The 6,510-nt window shown below is 41.1% G+C and overlaps 1 long non-coding RNA gene across 1 annotated transcript; it reads right to left on the reverse strand.

The window, feature by feature from the left end:
- Nucleotides 1-4,598: 4,598 nt before the first annotated feature.
- On the reverse strand, nucleotides 4,599-6,131 carry LOC143271110 (uncharacterized). The gene is made up of 3 exons (XR_013048335.1): nucleotides 5,897-6,131; nucleotides 5,567-5,800; nucleotides 4,599-5,476 (listed from the first exon to the last, which is right to left on the reverse strand). It is a non-coding gene; the product is annotated as an uncharacterized LOC143271110 (long non-coding RNA).
- Nucleotides 6,132-6,510: the final 379 nt, after the last annotated feature.

Here is a 6,510-nt window from a genome sequence, read left to right on the forward strand (position 1 = left end):
CCCTTCTTCTCCACATCCCTCTATTAAATGCCAGTCTACTATAGAGAGGCGTGAGCTTTCAGCTGCTGTTCCATTGCACAACAGAAGCCATCCGCCCTCTGCCTGTTAAGCTGCCTTCGCAAAAACGGGCACTGTACCTTTTTCAGATTGCGAAGGCCACTTCAGGGATGGGGCCACATTGTCCTGGCCTCAGAAGATGCCTTTTGATAAAGCCATAAACACACTTGTTTTGGCAAGAATCAGTAGTCCTTTGTTTCGTGTTCTGCCTGTCCATTTTGTCCTATTGATTCGAGGATACTTTGTTGTCCAGTGGCCAACTTTTGCCACAATGAAATTAACTCCATATGCAATTTCTTCAATGCCCATATTTTCTCTGAAGTAGATTGGTACTGCCAGGTGCCGACATGTCTCAAAAAAGAAAAAATTCAAAGTTAATAAAACATTTTAAATGCCACATTCTGTAGATCTCTGAAGGGTTTGAAGATGACCTGTCTAAAATATATCTGCTCAATGTTTAAAACATATCTAATATGACTACAAGTTCCTTCTTGGAACTCTGAGGGAATTGAAGATTAGTTAGTTATAGTTGAAGATTAGTTAGTTATAGTTGTAAATTAATTAGGATAGAAAGTGAATAAGATACATTTTTGACTTACCAAAATAGGATAGATAATGGAATTATTTTCTCTGATTTGTCCAATACAAATGGACTAGACATTGTTTAGGTGTTTATTACTTGTATATATTGTATATAGTTATTGTACTTTTGTATATAGTTTTTCTTATGTTAGTTATAACCTTTTGCTTTTTTTCTTTTTATTAAAATAGAAAAGGGGAAATATGGTGGTATTCTAATTGTACTGAAATATGATTTTGATTGTATGTTAATAAATAAAGTTGCCCGGGGGTCAGAGCTATTAGAGCCATAGCAAGAGTGTGGTAGTGGTGGTGACACACGCCTTTAATCCCAGCACTTGGTAGAAGAGCTAGGTAGATCTCTGTGTGTTCAGGGATACAGCCAGCATTGGAGACATATGCCTTTAAGACCTGGGGGGCTGTACAACAGACAGTGACGAGGCAGTCACGTGTTTGGGTTTACAACCAATGTGAAGGCAGAACAAAAGACTATGAAAAGACTTACATACAGGAAATAGGTCTCTTTCGGGAAGCTAGGAGCTCACAGGAGGAAGGGTAAGATTTTAGCTCTGAGCACTGACCTCTCGGCTTCCTCTTTAAAACAAACAAACAAATAAACAAACAAATAAATAAATAAATAAATAAAACCTGATTGGTCGTGACTATGCAGGAAGTATAGGCAGGACTAACAGAGAGGAGAAATAACAGAACAGGAAGGCAGAAGGACAAACTGCCAGCCACCCGCCAGGACAAGCAGCATGTGAAAGTGACAGTAAGCCACGAGCCAAATGGCAGGGCATAGATTTGTGGAAATGGACTAATTTTTTTTTCTAATTTTACAACTCCATTCAGTTCAACATAATAGCCACAGAATCCCCTGTTCTCCCCCTCTCGCCCACCCCTCCCCCCAGCCCACCCCCCATTCCCACCTCCTCCAGATCAAGGTCTCCCCTGAGGACTGAGATCAACCTGGTAGACTCAGTCCAGGCAGGTCCAGTCCCCTCCTCCCAGACCGAGCCAAGTGTCCCTGCATAAGTCCCAGGATTCAAACATCCAACTCATGCAATGAGCACAGGACCCGGCACCAATGCACAGCTGCCTCCCAAACAGATCAAGCCAAATGACTGTCTCACGCATTCAGGGGGCCTGATCCAGTTGGGGGCCCCTCAGCCTTTGGTTCATAGATCCTGTGCTTCCATTCATTTGGTTATTTGTCCCTGTGTTTTATCCAACCTTGGCTTCAACAATTCTCGCTCATATAAACCCTCTTCTTACTCACTAATTAGACTCCCAGTGCTCCACCAGGGGCCCAGCCGTGGATGTCTGCATCCAGATTCCTCAGTCCTTGGATGGGGTTTATGGCACAACTATCAGGGTGTCTGGCCATCCCATCACCAGCGTAGGTCAGTTCCTGCTGTCTCTCGACCATTGCCAGCAGTCTTTTGCAGGGGTATCTTTGTGGATCTCCATGGGCCTCCGTAGCTCTCTGCTTCCTCCCCCTCTCATGTGGTCTTCATTTACCATGATCTCCTATTCCTTGTTCTCCCTCTCTTTTCTTGATCCAGCTAGGATCTCCCACTCTCTTTCCCTCGACTGTCGCCCTTCATTGTTCCCACTCATGACCAGGCTGTTCATGTAGATCTCGTCCATTTCTCCGTGTCTTTCTTTGGGGTACTGTTTTTCAGGTAGCTTCACTGGTGATGTGAGTAGCAGTCCAGTCATCCTTGTTCCACATCTAGCATCTTCCTATGAGTGAGTACATACCATATTTGTCTTTCTGAGTCTGGGTTACCTCACTCAGGATGATTTTTCTAGATCCATCCATTTGCCTGCAAACCGTATGATGTCATTGTTTTTCTCTGCTGAGTGGTATTCCATTGTGTATATGTGCCACAATTTATTTATCCATTCTTCAGTTGAAGGGCATCTAGGTTGTTTCCAGGTTTTGGCTATTACAAACAATGCTGATATGAACATAGCTGAGCAAGTGCTCTTGTGGTATGATTGAGCATTTCTTTGGTATATGCCCAGGAGTGGTATAGCTGGATCTTGGGGGAGATTGATTCCCAATTTTCTAAGAAAGCGCCATATTGATGTCCAAAGTGGTTGTACAAGCTTGCATTCCCACCAGCAGTGGAGGAGAGTTCGCCTAGTTCCACATGGAAATGGACTAATTTAAGCTATAAGAAGAGATAGCAAGAAGCCTTCCATGGCCATACAGTTTGAAGCAAAAAAAAAAATGAAAAGGAAGCTATACCCATGATATTACAACAGTACTGATGCTTAAATAAGCCCTGGGCATGATGGTAAGAGGGAAATAGAACAGGGTTCCCCCCTAGAAAAGAACTATAGGCAACTAATGACTGCTGAGAGAAGGAAGATTTACATGTCAAGAAATGAGACCCCCTAAATGATTACTCAGTACAAAGTGGTCAGCCATGAGATTAAAAAAAATTGACTCATCAGGTTATAATTATAAATACATGCACATTTATATGTAACAATAATAAAGAAAAAGATACCATCAATTAGAGAGGATGTGGGGTATTGGAAGAGAAGGGAGGGTGAAGTGAAGTAATTATATATTATTTAAAGTAAACTAATATAAATATAAAAATATATTATTTAAGATGCATAAAAATAAATTTTGAGATTTCATCTTACCTCACTCAGAATTTATTTATTTATTTATTTAGATAGATAGATAGATAGATAGATAGATAGATCAAGGTGTGGATGTAATGAAAGGGGAATATTTACATGTTGTGGGAGTGCAACCTGGTGTAGCTGCTGTGGAAATCAATGTGAAGGTTTCTCAAAAATATAAAAACAGAACTGCCATATAAACTATATTCAGAACTCTTGAATACATACAAAAGAGATTCATAACCCACCACAGAGGCACTTTGTCTACCTACTCAAGATCAAACTCTTCAAAGTTCTGACATGAATTGAGAAGGATGGCACACCACTGGAGGGGCTATGAGTAACTGATGGCTTCTGAGAAAGGGAAAGTCACTCCTTTTGGAGAAATAGCCTCTGTTAGGTTGTCCATGCTCCAGTAGGTGGACTCAGACACATGGACACATGGGCAACACTAAGTGGACTCAGAGGGTTATTAATAAAAAAAAGAGAATGCATGAAGTTGAGAAGATGACAGACTGGGACCTCTACAGGGAGTTGAAGAAAAGAAATGGTCAATGGATAAAATAAAAATATATTGTCTAAATGTTTAAGCTCTTGAAAGTATAAGACACATTTTAAAAATTACTCTCAGATAATTTGGTGCTTTGAATAAGAACAGCCTCCATAGGCTCATATACTTGTATGCTTGAATTAGGAAGTGGGGCCTTGTAGGAGGAAATGTGTCACTGGGAGTGGGCAGTGAGGGTTCAAAAGCCCATGCCAAGTTCAAAGTCTTTTTTTCTCTCTGCCTATGGATCAGGATATAGTTTTCAACTACTGCTCCAGAGTCTGCTGGCATGCCACCGTGTTTCCCGCCATGATGATAATGGCCTTAACCTCTGACACTGAAAAGAAGCCCCAGATTAAATGCTTTCTCTTGTAATAGTGGCTTTGAACATGGTGTCTCTTTACATCCCCAGAAAAATGGCTATGATAGTTAGGCTATGGTTCAAGTCATATAGTTAAAATAAGCAATCAGCTGTAGGCCAATTTTAAAACACATACTATTTCACACTTTTTTATTTTCCCAACCTAATATTTTATTAATCATTTGAGAATATCATAAATCATACCTCAATCACACTTGATTCCCATTCCTCCAAGGTCCACCCTCTCACCCTTGTGGCATCCTCCCCCAGAATAGAAAAAATACAATATAACAAGTTCAATTGGTGTTCTCCTTATACTCATTGGAGCATGGGCAAACTTGCAGTAGCCAGCCCTCTAAAAAGGAGTTCTTTCCCAACCCCTGCCTGAAGCCATCAACTGTGAAGACCTACAGTTAAGTATTTTTATTACAACTTTCAAGACCTCTCCAATAAGATCCTGTCTAGATTTCTTTTTGGGGTGTGATGGTGTCACAGAAGCCTTCAATGTCTGTCTGAATTTCAGTTATGATTCTACAGTCATTGATACTACTGCAAAAGAAGTTATTTGCCCATAGAAAGCAGTGGCACTAGAGATCAAGGACTTCCACATGGTTTCCAGCAGCAGAATGAATCATAGACTTCTACAGGGTTTCCAGGAGCAGCACAGATCATGTTCTACAAGATTTCTGCTGACAGTTGGATAACTGCCATTCATCTGGTCCAGGACATCAACATAGATCAACAACATAACGTGTATGAGGGAGGCATCACAGATCACTATCAGGACGCTTTCTTGTGGCAATACTGACCACAGACATCAACACAGTCTCCATCAGCAGCTGGGTCATGGATATCCAACTGTTCTTCAGCATGCAGCCCAGAGCATGAACATAAACATAGTTTTGGGTGGCATCAAGGACAAAGATTTCAACGTGGTCTCCAGCCCAAGGATGGCTTAATGATATCAAAATAGTTTCTGTTGGCAGCTTAGATCATTCATATTGACCTAGTCCCCAGTAGCAACACCAATCAGTGACATCGACATTATGGCTGAGAGCAGAACAGACTAAAATCATCATGGTCATCATCATGGACTCAGGTGGCAACATGGACAATGGACATTCACAATATCTAAGATTCCAACGAAGATTATGGCCATAAACATGGTTATCAGCGGCAACATGAATGAGTGACATCAACATAATTTCAGATGTTAAGTCAGATAATGGACATCCACTTGGTCAAAACAGGGAACAACGATCAGTGACATCAACATGGTTGGTTTCCTGTGGCAGATCATAAACATCAACTTAGTTTCAGGTGGCAGACAATCACAGAATTCAACATTGTATACAGTGCCAACACAGGACACTTACCTGAAGTGGGTCTCAGGTGGTAGTATATACCATAGATTTCAGAATTGTCACAGATTATACCAGACTAGAGACAGCAGTATGGTTACAAGTGGTAGGAAGTTTCAGTAGCATAAACCTGATTGACAGCAACAGCAAAGATCAGTGACATCAACCAAGTTTCAGATGACAGGTCGAATCATGGACATCAGCAAGGTTAAGAGAGGCAGCGAGAATCACTCACATCAACATGGTTGGCTGTGTCAGTATAGATCATGGATATCAACTTAGTTTCAGGTGGCAGACAGATCATGGAAATCAATATTGTGCACATGAGGGACACAGGAAACTTACTTGAACTGGGTCTAAGGAAGCAGTATGGATGAATGACTTCAACACTGTTTCTGATGACACTGTACACTGCAGACATCAATATGGTTACATCTGGTAGCAAAGTTCAGTAACCTCAACATGGTTGACAGCTACAACATAGATCAGTAACATCAACAAAGTTTGGACAGTAGGTTGGATGATGAACATCAACATGGTTAGAAGATGCAGCAAAGAACAGTGACATCAACATGATTTTCTGCAGTGGCATGCATCAGGAGTATTAAATTAGTTCTGCATGGCATGTGGGATCAAGGAAATCAACATTATTCATGTGGGCAGCACAGAATACTTACCTCAATGTGGTCTCAGGTGGCAGAACAGAACATGGACATCAACATCAACACCTTATCCAGGAGCAAAACGTAACTTAAGGAATCAAGATGGACTTCAAACCAATAGGAATAGCATAGGAAAGCTCATGAACATGATAAAGAGAACAGCAGGTATCCATATCATCAAAAAGGTTGCAGATGGTAGCATGTAAATATCACCAGTTTCAGATGGTAGCTGAGATCATGGCAATTAACATTCATCACGTTGGCAGCACAGAACTCGTGAATCAATAGGGTCTCTGG

This window comes from Peromyscus maniculatus, chromosome X (genome assembly GCF_049852395.1).
Source record: "Peromyscus maniculatus bairdii isolate BWxNUB_F1_BW_parent chromosome X, HU_Pman_BW_mat_3.1, whole genome shotgun sequence".
NCBI lineage: Eukaryota > Metazoa > Chordata > Mammalia > Rodentia > Cricetidae > Peromyscus > Peromyscus maniculatus.